The 16174-nt window shown below is 47.1% G+C and overlaps 1 long non-coding RNA gene across 1 annotated transcript in view; it reads right to left on the reverse strand.

Moving 5' to 3' along the window:
* The window catches only part of LOC140105268 (uncharacterized), a 30061-nt gene extending 14675 nt beyond the window's left edge, over positions 1-15386 (reverse strand). Inside the window, exons 1-2 of the long non-coding RNA XR_011850523.1 lie at positions 15353-15386; positions 3637-3753 (exon numbers count right to left, since the gene is read on the reverse strand). This is a non-coding gene — a long non-coding RNA (uncharacterized lncRNA). The remainder of the gene's footprint in view (positions 1-3636; positions 3754-15352) is intronic.
* Positions 15387-16174: the final 788 nt, after the last annotated feature.

Genomic DNA, 16174 nt, shown 5'->3' on the forward strand with positions numbered 1-16174 from the left:
CTCCGGGTGTTGCTATATATTGTGCTTGCTCTGGGTGTTGCTATGTATTGTGCTTGCTCTGCGTGTTGCTATGTATCATGCTTGCTCTGGGTGTTGCTATGTATTGTGCTTGCTCTGGGTGTTGCTATGTATCATGCTTGCTCTGGGTGTTGCTATATATTGTGCTTGCTCTGGGTGTTGCTATATATTGTGCTTGCTCTGGGTGTTGCTATGTATTGTGCTTGCTCTGGGTGTTGCTATGTATCATGCTTGCTCTGGGAGTTGCTATGTATTGTGCTTGCTCTGGGTGTTGCTATGTATTGTGCTTGCTCTGGGTGTTGCTATGTAGTGTGCTTGCTCTGGGAGTTGCTATGTATTGTGCTTGCTCTGGGTGTTGCTATGTATTGTGCTTGCTCTGGGTGTTGCTATATATTGTGCTTGCTCTGGATGTTGCTATGTAGTGTGCTTGCTCTGGATGTTATGTATTGTGCTTGCTCTGGGAGTTGCTATGTATTGTGCTTGCTCTGGGTGTTGCTATGTATTGTGCTTTCTCTGGGTGTTGTTATGTATTGTGCTTGCTCTGGGTGTTATGTATTGCGCTTGCTCTGGGTGTTGCTATGTATTGTGCTTGCTCTGGGTGTTGCTATATATTGTGCTTGCTCTGGGTGTTGCTATGTATCATGCTTGCTCTGGGTGTTGCTATATATTGTGCTTGCTCTGGGTGTTGCTATATATTGTGCTTGCTCTGGGTGTTGCTATGTATTGTGCTTGCTCTGGGTGTTGCTATGTATCATGCTTGCTCTGGGAGTTGCTAAGTATTGTGCTTGCTCTGGGTGTTGCTATGTATTGTGCTTGCTCTGGGTGTTGCTATGTAGTGTGCTTGCTCTGGGAGTTGCTATGTATTGTGCTTGCTCTGGGTGTTGCTATGTATTGTGCTTGCTCTGGGTGTTGCTATATATTGTGCTTGCTCTGGGTGTTGCTATGTAGTGTGCTTGCTCTGGATGTTATGTATTGTGCTTGCTCTGGGAGTTGCTATGTATTGTGCTTGCTCTGGGTGTTGCTATGTATTGTGCTTTCTCTGGGTGTTGTTATGTATTGTGCTTGCTCTGGGTGTTATGTATTGCGCTTGCTCTGGGTGTTGCTATGTATTGTGCTTGCTCTGGATGTTGCTATATATTGTGCTTGCTCTGGGTGTTGCTATGTAGTGTGCTTGCTCCGGGTGTTGCTATACATTGTGCTTGCTCTGGGTGTTGCTATGTATTGTGCTTGCTCTGGGTGTTGCTATGTATCATGCTTGCTCTGGGAGTTGCTATATATTGTGCTTGCTCTGGGTGTTGCTATATATTGTGCTTGCTCTGGGTATTGCTATGTATCGTGCTTGCTCTGGGTGTTGCTATGTATCGTGCTTGCTCTGGGTGTTGCTTTGTATTGTGCTTGCTCTGGGTGTTGCTTTGTATTGTGCTTGCTCTGGGTGTTGTGTTGCTATGTATCGTGCTTGCTCTGGGTGTTGCTATATATTGTGCTTGCTCTGGGTGTTGCTATGTATTGTGCTTGCTCCGGGTGTTGCTATATTTTGTGCTTGCTCTGGGTGTTGCTATGTATTGTGCTTGCTCTGGGTGTTGCTATGTATCATGCTTGCTCTGGGTGTTGCTATATATTGTGCTTGCTCTGGGTGTTGCTATATATTGTGTTTGCTCTGGGTGTTGCTATGTATTGTGCTTGCTCTGGGTGTTGCTATGTATCATGCTTGCTCTGGGAGTTGCTATGTATTGTGCTTGCTCTGGGTGTTGCTATGTATTGTGCTTGCTCTGGGTGTTGCTATGTAGTGTGCTTGCTCTGGGAGTTGCTATGTATTGTGCTTGCTCTGGGTGTTGCTATGTATTGTGCTTGCTCTGGGTGTTGCTATATATTGTGCTTTCTCTGGATGTTGCTATGTAGTGTGCTTGCTCTGGATGTTATGTATTGTGCTTGCTCTGGGAGTTGCTATGTATTGTGCTTGCTCTGGGTGTTGCTATGTATCATGCTTGCTCTGGGTGTTGCTATATATTGTGCTTGCTCTGGGTGTTGCTATGTATTGTGCTTGCTCTGGGTGTTGCTATGTATTGTGCTTTCTCTGGGTGTTTATATGTATTGTGCTTGCTCTGGGTGTTATGTATTGCGCTTGCTCTGGGTGTTGCTATGTATTGTGCTTGCTCTGGGTGTTGCTATATATTGTGCTTGCTCTGGGTGTTGCTATGTAGTGTGCTTGCTCCGGGTGTTGCTATACATTGTGCTTGCTCTGGGTGTTGCTATGTAGTGTGCTTGCTCTGGGTGTTGCTATATATTGTGCTTGCTCTGGGTGTTGCTATATATTGTGCTTGCTCTGGGTGTTGCTATGTATTGTGCTTGCTCTGGGTGTTGCTATGTATCATGCTTGCTCTGGGAGTTGCTATATATTGTGCTTGCTCTGGGTGTTGCTATATATTGTGCTTGCTCTGGGTGTTGCTATGTATCGTGCTTGCTCTGGGTGTTGCTATGTATTGTGCTTGCTCTGGGAGTTGCTATGTATTGCGCTTGCTCTGGGTGTTGCTATGTAGTGTGCTTGCTCTGGGTATTGCTATATATTGTGCTTGCGCTGGGAGTTGCTATGTATTGCGCTTGCTCTGGGTGTTGCTATGTAGTGTGCTTGCTCTGGGTATTGCTATATATTGTGCTTGCTCTGGGAGTTGCTATGTATTGTGCTTGCTCTGGGTGTTGCTATGTATTGTGCTTGCTCTGGGAGTTGCTATGTATTGTGCTTGCTCTGGGTGTTGCTATGTATTGCGCTTGCTCTGGGTGTTGCTATATAATGTGCTTGCTCTGGGTGTTGCTATGTATTGTGCTTGCTCTGGGTGTTGCTATGTAGTGTGCTTGCTCTCGGTGTTGCTATGTAGTGTGCTTGCTCTCGGTGTTGCTATGTAGTGTGCTTGCTCTGGGTGTTGCCATGTATTGTGCTTGCTCTGGGTGTTGCTATGTATTGTGCTTGCTCTGGGTGTTGCCATGTATTGTGCTTGCTCTGGGTGTTGCTATGTATTGCGCTTGCTCTCGGTGTTGCTATGTAGTGTGCTTGCTCTCGGTGTTGCTATGTAGTGTGCTTGCTCTCGGTGTTGCTATGTAGTGTGCTTGCTCTCGGTGTTGCTATGTATTGTGCTTGCTCTCGGTGTTGCTATGTATTGTGCTTGCTCTGGGTGTTGCTATGTATTGTGCTTGCTCTGGGTGTTGCTATGTATTGTGCTTGCTCTGGGTGTTGCTATATATTGTGCTTGCTCTGGGTGTTGCTATGTAGTGTGCTTGCTCTGGGAGTTGCTATGTATTGTGCTTGCTCTGGGTGTTGCTATATATTGTGCTTGCTCTGGGTGTTGCTATGTAGTGTGCTTGCTCTGGGAGTTGCTATGTATTGTGCTTGCTCTGGGTGTTGCTATATATTGTGCTTGCTCTGGGTGTTGCCATGTATTGTGCTTGCTCTGGGAGTTGCTATGTATTGCGCTTGCTCTGGGTGTTGCTATGTACAGACTAACACCTGTGGGCATGGACCTGCTACTATGTGACCAGGGAAATTGTATTTTGAAATTGTTGCAAGACTTTTGTGAATTTTGTATGAAGTTTAGACCCCGTCTCCATGAAGTTTCCTCCACTTACCCGCCAGGAGCAGCCAGAGCCTCCAGATCATCTTCCGGTTCATTCTGAGAGCGCAGTCTCAGACGTCGTCTTACGCACCCCCAGAATCTGTGAAGTTGCCCCCTGATAACGTCCACTCTGCAGTTAAAGGGTCATAACAAAACATCAGAGTGAAGCCTTAAACATGCAGTGTAACCCTTTATGGGCCGAGCCATTTCTCCTCTACACACTATCATTTTGGAATTAACATAATAAAAAAGTGACCTCCTTCCTAACAGGAGACACAGGAGGACATGCAGTCACCCGCAGCACTCAGATGTCTCCAAATAACAGTCCTGCCCCTATTTATGTGCTCGTATGGACTTAGGACTTCTCATGTAGAGGCAAGAACATGGTGAGGGGGGCCCCAGGCTGAGCATTCATCAGAGGGAGGGGGGATCTTCATAGCATAAAAGCCTCAATAGCAATATTCTACTTCGTTACATATGGGTGAAGATGCAAGTGTCTTAGAAGGGAGAACAAAATGTTATATTGTATCCTTCTTACATGATCCTTTTCATTGATACCGATATGCACGACACATTTTTAATGTTACCGTATTTTACCTTTTTTCGGAGTGGGGTTGGGTTGACTAAAAAGCTATTGTTTTAGTTAATCAAAATCATATAAAAATGTTATTACTTCCCTTTATAAAAAGACATGCTGGGGCTTATTTACTAAGGGTCCGCGGATCGAATTTCCGTTGGATATTCCGACATTTTCGGGGATTGCAGGACTGAGACAGGTATTTAGAAGGGGATTGTGTTGCACACGATCGGATTTTGTCGCTTTCATGCGTGGGATTTAACTTTAATACTGTGTAGCAAGACAATGCACTTACATGAAGAAGAAGGTGAACTCCTGGGACCTGAGCGGGGAAGCGACACATGCAGGATATCGGGCGCACGATCTTAGTGACTCCCCGCACAGCGCATTATACACGGACAATGCACTTACATGCACCAGGAAGAAGAAGGTGAACTCCGGGGACCTGAGCGGGGAAGCGACACATGCAGGATATCGGGCGCACGATCTTAGTGACTCCCCGCACAGCACATTATACACGGACAATGCACTTACATGCACCAGGAAGAAGAAGGTGAACTCCGGGGACCTGAGCGGGGAAGCGACACATGCAGGATATCGGGTGCAGGATCTTAGTGACTCCCCGCACAGCGCATTATACACGGACAATGCACTTACATGCACCAGGAAGAAGAAGGTGAACTCCGGGGACCTGAGCGGAGAAGTGACACATGCAGGATATCGGGCGCACGATCTTAGTGACTCCCCGCACAGCGCATTATACACGGACAATGCACTTACATGCACCAGGAAGAAGAAAGTGAACTCCGGGGACCTGAGCGGGGAAGCGACACATGCAGGATATCGGGCGCACGATCTTACTGACTCCCTGCACAGCGCATTATACACGGACAATGCACTTACATGCACCAGGAAGAAGAAGGTGAACTCCGGGGACCTGAGCGGGGAAGCGACACATGCAGGATATCAGGCGCAGGATCTTAGTGACTCCCCGCACAGCGCATTATACACGGACAATGCACTTACGTGCACCAGGAAGAAGAAGGTGAACTCCGGGGACCTGAGCGGGGAAGCGACACATGCAGGATATCGGTGCACGATCTTAGTGACTCCCCGCACAGCGCATTATACATGGACAATGCACTTACATGCACCAGGAAGAAGAAGGTGAACTCCAGGGACCTGAGCGGGGAAGCGACACATGCAGGATATCGGGTGCACGATCTTAGTGACTCCCCGCACACCACATTATACACGGACAATGCACTTACATGCACTTGCAGGAAGAAGAAGGTGAACTCCAGAGGACCTGAGCGGGGAAGCGACACATGCAGGATATCAGGCGCAGGATCTTAGTGACTCCCCGCACAGCGCATTATACACGGACAATGCACTTACATGCACCAGGAAGAAGAAGGTGAACTCCGGGGACCTGAGCGGGGAAGCGACACATGCAGGATATCGGTGCACGATCTTAGTGACTCCCCGCACAGCGCATTATACATGGACAATGCACTTACATGCACCAGGAAGAAGAAGGTGAACTCCAGGGACCTGAGCGGGGAAGCGACACATGCAGGATATCGGGCGCACGATCTTAGTGACTCCCCGCACAGCGCATTATACACGGACAATGCACTTACATGCACCAGGAAGAAGAAGGTGAACTCCGGGGACCTGAGCGGAGAAGTGACACATGCAGGATATCGGGCGCACGATCTTAGTGACTCCCCGCACAGCGCATTATACACGGACAATGCACTTACATGCACCAGGAAGAAGAAAGTGAACTCCGGGGACCTGAGCGGGGAAGCGACACATGCAGGATATCAGGCGCAGGATCTTAGTGACTCCCCGCACAGCACATTATACATGGACAATGCACTTACGTGCACCAGGAAGAAGAAGGTGAACTCCGGGGACCTGAGCGGGGAAGCGACACATGCAGGATATCGGTGCACGATCTTAGTGACTCCCCGCACAGCGCATTATACATGGACAATGCACTTACATGCACCAGGAAGAAGAAGGTGAACTCCGGGGACCTGAGCGGGGAAGCGACACATGCAGGATATCGGTGCACGATCTTAGTGACTCCCCGCACAGCGCATTATACATGGACAATGCACTTACATGCACCAGGAAGAAGAAGGTGAACTCCAGGGACCTGAGCGGGGAAGCGACACATGCAGGATATCGGGTGCACGATCTTAGTGACTCCCCGCACACCACATTATACACGGACAATGCACTTACATGCACTTGCAGGAAGAAGAAGGTGAACTCCAGAGGACCTGAGCGGGGAAGCGACACATGCAGGATATCAGGCGCAGGATCTTAGTGACTCCCCGCACAGCGCATTATACACGGACAATGCACTTACATGCACCAGGAAGAAGAAGGTGAACTCCGGGGACCTGAGCGGGGAAGCGACACATGCAGGATATCGGTGCACGATCTTAGTGACTCCCCGCACAGCGCATTATACATGGACAATGCACTTACATGCACCAGGAAGAAGAAGGTGAACTCCAGGGACCTGAGCGGGGAAGCGACACATGCAGGATATCGGGCGCACGATCTTAGTGACTCCCCGCACAGCGCATTATACACGGACAATGCACTTACATGCACCAGGAAGAAGAAAGTGAACTCCGGGGACCTGAGCGGGGAAGCGACACATGCAGGATATCGGGCGCAGGATCTTAGTGACTCCCCGCACAGCGCATTATACACGGACAATGCACTTACATGCACCAGGAAGAAGAAGGTGAACTCCGGGGACCTGAGCGGGGAAGCGACACATGCAGGATATCGGTGCACGATCTTAGTGACTCCCCGCACAGCGCATTATACATGGACAATGCACTTACATGCACCAGGAAGAAGAAGGTGAACTCCAGGGACCTGAGCGGGGAAGCGACACATGCAGGATATCGGGCGATCTTAGTGACTCCCCGCACAGCACATTATACACAGACAATGCACTTACATGCACCAGGAGGAAGAAGGTGAACTCCGGGGACCTGAGCGGGGAAGCGACACATGCAGGATATCGGGCGCAGGATCTTAGTGACTCCCCGCACAGCACATTATACATGGACAATGCACTTACATGCACCAGGAAGAAGAAAGTGAACTCCGGGGACCTGAGTGGAGAAGCGGCACATGCAGGATATCGGGCGCACGATCTTAGTGACTCCCCGCACAGCGCATTATACACGGACATTGCACTTACATGCACCAGGAAGAAGAAGGTGAACTCCGGGGACCTGAGCGGGGAAGCGACACATGCAGGATATCGGGCGCGTGATCTTAGTGAATCGCCGCACAGCACATTATACACGGACAATGCACTTTTTTGTGAACTCCGTGGTCCGGTAAGTAAATGTGCCCCACTGTCTATAATTATACCAAAAAGGTGTACTAGTAGTGTCCTGGTATCAACTTAGAGGCCTCCCAACAAAGGACACTACTTACTTACTTATAGATATAGTGAACTTTAGTCATCAATTTCAAAACAGACCCGCTAGTCCTACATGTTTCACTGTTCATATAAGACGGCTCCTCGGGTCTCACGGTGGGAAAAAAACGGACCAACCAATGTCCTCACATTAAATATTCACAATAGATATTCAGCGTACAACATATATACCGTATATACTTGAGTATAAGCCGACCCAAGTATAAGCCGAGGCCCCTAATTTTCCCACAAAAACCTGGGAAAACCTATTGACTCGAGTATAAGCCGAGGGTGGGAAATGCATTGGTCACAGCCTCCCCATTATATAGCTTATCAGACCCTGCCCCATAGTATATAGCCAGCACCTGCCCCCCAGTATATAGCCTGCCAGCCCATATCCCCCAGAATATAGCCAGCCCCCTGCCCTAGTATATAGCCATAGCCAGCAGCGGGGGAGAGGATCCTAGCAGGGGTGGCGGAGTATTTAAACTAGGATCGGGGGAGGAGGAAAAGGAAGACACTGAAGGGGTAGACAGGTCAGAGAGGGGGCAGGTTATGTTGGTGGGTGGTGAGGTGGGCGGTGTATGGGGGCCTAAGGCAGTGGATAAGGAGATCCACAAGTTGCAGAACAGTGGTGAGGATATATGTGCCAGTAAAATTACTTTAAATCGGATAAATAACTGTGGAAAATTAAATTGTATGTTCACGAATGCCAGAAGTATCACAGGCAAAATGGGCGAGCTGGAGGCTCTGATATTAGAGATATTAGATGTTGTTGGTGTAGTAGAGACATGGCTTGATGCATCGCATGATTGGGTTGTTACTATTCAAGGTTTTACTCTTTCGGAAAGACAGGGCAAATAGGAGGGGAGGTGGTATATGTGTATATATGTAATAGGAGGGGAGGTGGTGTATGTGTATATATGTAATAGGAGAGGAGGTGGTGTATGTATATATGTAATAGGAGAGGAGGTGGTGTATGTGTATATATGTAATAGGAGGGGAGGTGGTGTATGTATATATGTAATAGGAGAGGAGGTGGTGTATGTCTGTATGTCAGAAGAGACTTAAAAGCGATTGTGAATGAGTCAGTGGTCTCAGAGTGTGAGGAGGCTGAAACTTTGTGGGTTGAAATTCAAAGCCAAGAGAGCTTTGAGAAAATTATTTTTGGTGTAATTTATAGACCCCCTAACATCTCTGAGGAAATAGAGGGTCACCTATATAAACAGATGGAGCGGGCTGCACAGGGGGGGACCGTTGTGATAATGGGAGACTTTAACTTTCCAAATATAAATTGGGGTCAGGGCTCGTCTTCATCTATGAAGGGGAGACATTTTATGAACATTCTTCACGATAATTTTATGGTGCAGCTGGTAGAAGATCCCACAAGAGGTGACGCATTGTTGGACCTTGTGATTTCTAACAATGAGGAGATTGTCCAAAATGTCAGTGTCCGGGAACCCCTTGGGAACAGCGATCACAATATAATTATTTTCCTCTTAAACGTTAAAAAGCAGAAACAGGTGGGAAAATCGAAAACTTTGAATTTTAAGAGGGCCAATTTCCAGAAATTCAGGGCTGCACTACAGGATATAGACTGGGATCAAATACTGTCACATGATGATACTAATGTTAAATGGGAGAAATTCAAATCTATCCTGGGTTTTTATACTTCTAAATTTATTCCAATAGGTAACAAGTATAGACGGGCTAATTCACACCCCGCGTGGCTTACAGCTACAGGTAACAAGTATAGACGGGCTAGATTACACCCCGCGTGGCTACAGCTACAGGTAACAAGTATAGACGGGCTAGATTACACCCCGCGTGGCTACAGCTACAGGTAACAAGTATAGACGGGCTAGATTACACCCCACGTGGCTACAGCTACAGGTAACAAGTATAGACGGGCTAGATTACACCCCGCGTGGCTACAGCTACAGGTAACAAGTATAGACGGGCTAGATTACACCCCGCGTGGCTACAGCTACAGGTAACAAGTATAGACGGGCTAGATTACACCCCGCGTGGCTACAGCTACAGGTAACAAGTATAGACGGGCTAGATTACACCCCGCGTGGCTACAGCTACAGGTAACAAGTATAGACGGGCTAGATTACACCCCGCGTGGCTACAGCTACAGGTAACAAGTATAGACGGGCTAGATTACACCCCGCGTGGCTACAGCTACAGGTAACAAGTATAGACGGGCTAGATTACACCCCGCGTGGCTACAGCTACAGGTAACAAGTATAGACGGGCTAGATTACACCCCGCGTGGCTACAGCTACAGGTAACAAGTATAGACGGGCTAGATTACACCCCGCGTGGCTACAGCTACAGGTAACAAGTATAGACGGGCGAGATTACACCCCGCGTGGCTACAGCTACAGGTAACAAGTATAGACGGGCTAGATTACACCCCGCGTGGCTACAGCTACAGGTAACAAGTATAGACGGGCTAGATTACACCCCGCGTGGCTACAGCTACAGGTAACAAGTATAGACGGGCTAGATTACACCCCGCGTGGCTACAGCTACAGGTAACAAGTATAGACGGGCTAGATTACACCCCGCGTGGCTACAGCTACAGGTAACAAGTATAGACGGGCTAGATTACACCCCGCGTGGCTACAGCTACAGGTAACAAGTATAGACGGGCTAGATTACACCCCGCGTGGCTACAGCTACAGGTAACAAGTATAGACGGGCGAGATTACACCCCGCGTGGCTACAGCTACAGGTAACAAGTATAGACGGGCTAGATTACACCCCGCGTGGCTACAGCTACAGGTAACAAGTATAGACGGGCTAGATTACACCCCGCGTGGCTACAGCTACAGGTAACAAGTATAGACGGGCTAGATTACACCCCGCGTGGCTACAGCTACAGGTAACAAGTATAGACGGGCTAGATTACACCCCGCGTGGCTACAGCTACAGGTAACAAGTATAGACGGGCTAGATTACACCCCGCGTGGCTACAGCTACAGGTAACAAGTATAGACGGGCTAGATTACACCCCGCGTGGCTACAGCTACAGGTAACAAGTATAGACGGGCTAGATTACACCCCGCGTGGCTACAGCTACAGGTAACAAGTATAGACGGGCTAGATTACACCCCGCGTGGCTACAGCTACAGGTAACAAGTATAGACGGGCTAGATTACACCCCGCGTGGCTACAGCTACAGGTAACAAGTATAGACGGGCGAGATTACACCCCGCGTGGCTTACAGCTACAGTTAAAAGGGCAATTAATGAGAAAAAGAGGGCATTTAAAAAATATAAATCTGATGGGTCACCAGAGGCTTTCAATACTTACAAAAAACTTACCAAAATCTGTAAAAAAGAAATCAAATCAGCCAAAATACAAAATGAAAGACAGGTGGCTAAAGATAGCAAAACAAATCCCAAGAAATTTTTTAAGTATATCAATGCAAAAAAAAATGGTTGGACCCCTTTATTCTGAAAATGGGGCATCGGTGACTGGAGACCAAGAGAAGGCGGAGTTACTTAATAGGTTTTTTAGCTCCGTTTATACAATAGAAGAGAGAACTTCTGACTTGGGTGGTGCCAGTGCGGGTCATGCACCCTGTAATATACTAGACTGGCTAAATGTAGACATTATCCAATCTAAGCTCAATAAAATCAATGTGTACAAAGCTCCTGGACCAGATGGGTTACACCCCAGAGTTCTTAAAGAACTCAGTTCTGTTATTGCTGTACCACTGTCTAAAATCTTCAGGGATTCCGTAATGTCTGGTGTGGTGCCAAGTGACTGGCGCAAGGTGAATGTGGTGCCAATATATAAAAAGGGCTCTAGAACTTCGCCAGGCAATTACAGGCCTGTAAGCTTAACTTCCATTGTGGGGAAAGTGTTGGAAGGGTTAGTAAAAGACTACATACTGGAGTATGTGACATCAAATAGAATAATAAGTGACAGCCAGCATGGGTTTACTAAGAATAGAAGTTGTCAAACTAACCTTATCTGCTTCTATGAAGAGGTGAGCAGATGCCTGGATGGAGGAGCAGCTGTGGATATTGTGTTCTTGGACTTTGCAAAGGCATTTGACACTGTCCCACATAGACGCCTGATGGGTAAAATTAGGGCTATTGGTTTGGCAGAAATAATTTGCAATTGGATTGAAAACTGGCTGAAGGATCGTATCCAGAGAGTTGTGGTCAATGATTCCTACTCGGAATGGTCACCAGTTATGAGTGGTGTACCTCAGGGTTCTGTGCTTGGCCCACTACTATTTAATATATTTATTAATGATATAGAGGTAGGAATTAATAGCACTGTGTCTATTTTTGCAGATGACACCAAACTGTGTAGTGTAATACAGTCTATGGAGGATGTTCATAGGCTGCAGGGTGACTTGGACAAACTGAATGTTTGGTCATCCACTTGGCAAATGAGGTTTAATGTGGATAAATGTAAGGTTATGCACCTGGGGGCTAATAATCCGAAGGCAAAATATGTCCTTGGGGGAGTAAATCTGGGAGAGTCCCTTGTTGAGAAGGACCTGGGGGTACTAGTAGATCATAAATTAAATAACAGCATGCAATGTCAATCAGCTGCCTCTAAAGCTAGTAGGATCTTGTCGTGTATCAAAAGTGGTATGGACTCTCGTGATAGGGATGTAATATTACCCCTGTACAAGGCACTGGTTCGGCCTCACCTGGAATATGCTGTCTAGTTCTGGGCACCTGTCCATAAAAAGGATGCCCTGGAGCTGGAGAGGGTTCAACGTAGAGCCACAAAAATAATAAGGGGTATGGAGGGTCTCAGTTATGAGGAAAGATTAAAACAACTAGATTTATTTAGTCTGGAAAAGAGACGACTACGAGGGGACATGATTAATTTATATAAATATATGAATGGTCCATACAAAAAATATGGTGATAAGTTGTTTCAGATTAGATCAAATCAAAAGACGAGGGGGCACTGTCTCCGTCTGGAGAAAACAAGGTTTAATCACCGGAGGCGACAGGGCTTCTTTACTATGAGAACGGTCACTCTGTGGAATAGCCGAGCTCAGGCGCTGGTCACAGCAGGGACAGCAGAGAGCTTTAAGAAGGGTCTAGATGCCTTTTTACAACAAAATAACATTGCTGGTTATGTTATATAGAATTGTTTCCCCTAAATCCCTTCCTCATCCAATCCCTTCCCTTCCTTGGTTGAACTTGACGGACAAGTGTCTTTTTTCAACCGTATAAACTATGAAACTAAGCTGGAAAGGTGAGTTTTGACTCGAGTATAAGCTGAGTTTGTGCTGAATAACTAGGCTTATACTCGAGTATATATGTATCGCCCAAATTCATGTAGCTGTTAAATTCATCTCATATTGCTCATGCCCATAGAGTCAAGATAGAGGCAAAAAAGTGCAAGTGCCTATTCATAAATAGGATAAAGCGCTACTTATTCCAAAGTTACTATACGCTACATATTAATGCAAACGTCCCTTAGGGCAGAAAGTGCCGCAACAAAACTACTTATAGCTGTACATCTGTGAGAGTGCCTGTTACTGAAATCAGTCTGGTGTTATAGACTTCTGTCTGATATCATACTTTATGCACACTCAATACACAGCGGCCCATGTACTAAGGCTCCGCACGGCGCATTTCTGTCGGGTTTCCCGACTTTTTCCCGTTTTGCGCTGCATTTAACAGGGGTTATTGGTGCACACGATCAGATTTTGGCGCAATCGCACCGACTTTCGTGCGACACAAATCGGGTGCATGGCAGTCAGACAACCCGACTGATTTGGACTAAGCGCGGGGATCGCGACAGGACCGGGTAAGTTAATGTGCCCCATAGTGTCACTGAAAAGAGTACTTAACTGGATACATGATAGGAGGGGTCCGTCGGCAAATCCGGACAATGGTCTCCATCACCCGCCTCACCCGCTCCTTTTATTCGCCTAAGAGTCGACGTCTCTATGGTGTCCATGCGCATGCGCCGTCATATACGAACCAGGACTATGCGCATGCGCCTCCTCCCAACTATCTTTTAGATGTTTCTATTTTTCTGTGACATTGGGGCAGATTTACTTACCCGGCCATTCGCGATCCAGCGGCGCGTTCTCTGCTCTGGATTCGGGTCCGGCCGGGATTTAAGAAGGTAGTTCCTCCGCCGTCCACCAGGTGGCGCTGCTGCGCTGAAAGTCATCTCATCGCGCCGGAATGCACCACCTCGGACCAGGTGAAGGTAAGCACTCCCCAAGCGACACTTTTTCGGTTTTTAAATGCGGCGGTTTTTCCGAATCCGTCGGGTTTTCGTTCGGCCACGCCCCCCTATTTCCGTCGCGCGCATGCCGGCGCCGATGCGCCACAATCCGATCGCGTGCGCCACAATCCCGGGGCAATTCAGGTACAATCGGCGCAAATCGGAAATATTCGGGTAACACGTCGGGAAAACGCGAATCGGGCCCTTAGTAAATGACCCCCACTATGTATAATACAAGCCAAGTCCTGCTCACACATCTGCATCTTTCCATTATATACCACCAACTACTCATGGTTTTACACAGTGTATAAGTGCAGCTGAGACACAAATTGGTGATCAAAATTAGAGAACAACATACAATTTCCTAAATCCGCAGGTCATTGTGTCCTATGTAATTATCTTTACATGAGGAATATATCAGTATTTAAAGCGGAATATAAGTTGTTTGGCTGACAAGTGTGAATAACACATTTGATTTGGACTATAACCTGCGTAGGTCAGTGAAAGGTAGTGGAGGAAGTGTCATGGTTTGGGGAATGTTTTCTGGAGTTGGGTCTCTCATACAGCTACATGGTAGAATGAATACAAGTATCAGAACCTTCTTCAATAACACGTGGTTCATTCCTTGTGTTCATCACTCAATCAGTAGCAATCATCAATGCCCCATGTCACACTGTCCTGACCTAATCCCAATAGAAAAATATACTCAGGGACAAAGTTATGGCAAAGAAACCCTCAACAGTCACAGAACTGTGGAAAAGACTGGAAGAAGAGTGGAGCAGATCCCAGCAGAGAGACTAGTGAGGTCCTGTGGCCGGTGCTGAGGTCCTGTGGCCGGTGCTGAGGTCCTGTGGCCGGTGCTGAGGTCCTATGGTCGGGGCTGAGGTCCTGTGCTCTCCCTACTGACTGGTGACTGCTGGGACCTGCAGGACATGTCTTTACAATCTTTGTGAACATTGCTGTTCTCTTCTCATCATGGGGTAGTAAAATAAATGTTTATTTTGATACTTTGGTAATTTAGTAAAACCCTGTTCTAGTGACCTGGTGACCCCTTACACATCTGTCACATGTTCATCAATTGATATTACATAATTTTTGAAAAAATCAGGTGATCAGACAATGTTTTCTTATTCTGATCGCCACTGTATCTGAAGTCTAAACTGAAGATTGTTTACACCTGATACAGTAACAAACTCAGAGGGTTATTTCTGTATCACTTTTGTTTCATATGTAAATTACAAACCTTGTTACAGACTATAGATCTCTATGTCATCATAAAAACTTGTGGATGTAAATTTCATTACTAATGTTGACTTTTAATCTTAGTACTAAACCTTCTAACTAAGGTTATGATTATTCATTTTTGTCTAAAATACCATAAAAAAACAAATATATTCATATATATAATTTAACAGCTTGGGTTAGTTGATACCTGAAGTCACATCTTCCCCTCCTCACCTGAGTGTGTGTAATCCTGTGTAATCCTGCAGCTGATACAGGTGAGTGTGAGGCCGGGGACAATGGCTTATATATAGGAGGCAGGGCCACACATGACACTGGGATGCAGGGACAGTAGGACACAACAATTATCACACTCAATGTCATGGAAGTATGTGAGGAATGAGAGGAAGAAGCTGAGACAATCCCAGGCGGGGCCCGGCCCATGTCACAATCCTGGGGCCCATTATACAGTTATCATGGTGCCATCTGTAGGTGATACGGCCGCCCCAGGACCTCAGTCACCTAAGGTCAATGGTTGACTGTTGCTGACCCACTGGACTCATAGATTCCACAAAGGTTTTAAACATGGAAAATCTCTTCAATGGGAGGATGAATCATAAAATTTGCAACAACCCTGCCGATGCACTGGGTGGGCAGTTGTTGTGAATAGCGCCCTCTCCATGGTAGGAGCTGTTAAGGAGACTGATCTCCTCTCTAGGCGAGGAGGTGCTGTACTATTGTAAAGCAAGGGGAGTCTAAAATAGTCTTGATCAGCAGAGTGAGCAGCAAGTCCAATGTGCAGCTCCTACAGAGCTGCCATCCAGACACACTACCAGGAAGCAGAGGTGTCTCAGGCCAGCTGCCTGACACCTGTAGCCAGTCAGTAGAGAAAGCCCCAGAGCAGAGGTCCACTGTCTGGACTCGGCTCCATTTACCAGCCCAGCCTGAAGCTATTACCAGGCTCTGATCAACCCTTCCTGCAGAACAGCTATCTCCTACCAGCTTCCCAGCCTGCTGAACCTTATGCTGTTGCTGTTTAAGACCATTTCCTGCTGTTCA

Source organism: Engystomops pustulosus, chromosome 10 (assembly GCF_040894005.1).
Source record: "Engystomops pustulosus chromosome 10, aEngPut4.maternal, whole genome shotgun sequence".
Taxonomy (NCBI): domain Eukaryota; kingdom Metazoa; phylum Chordata; class Amphibia; order Anura; family Leptodactylidae; genus Engystomops; species Engystomops pustulosus.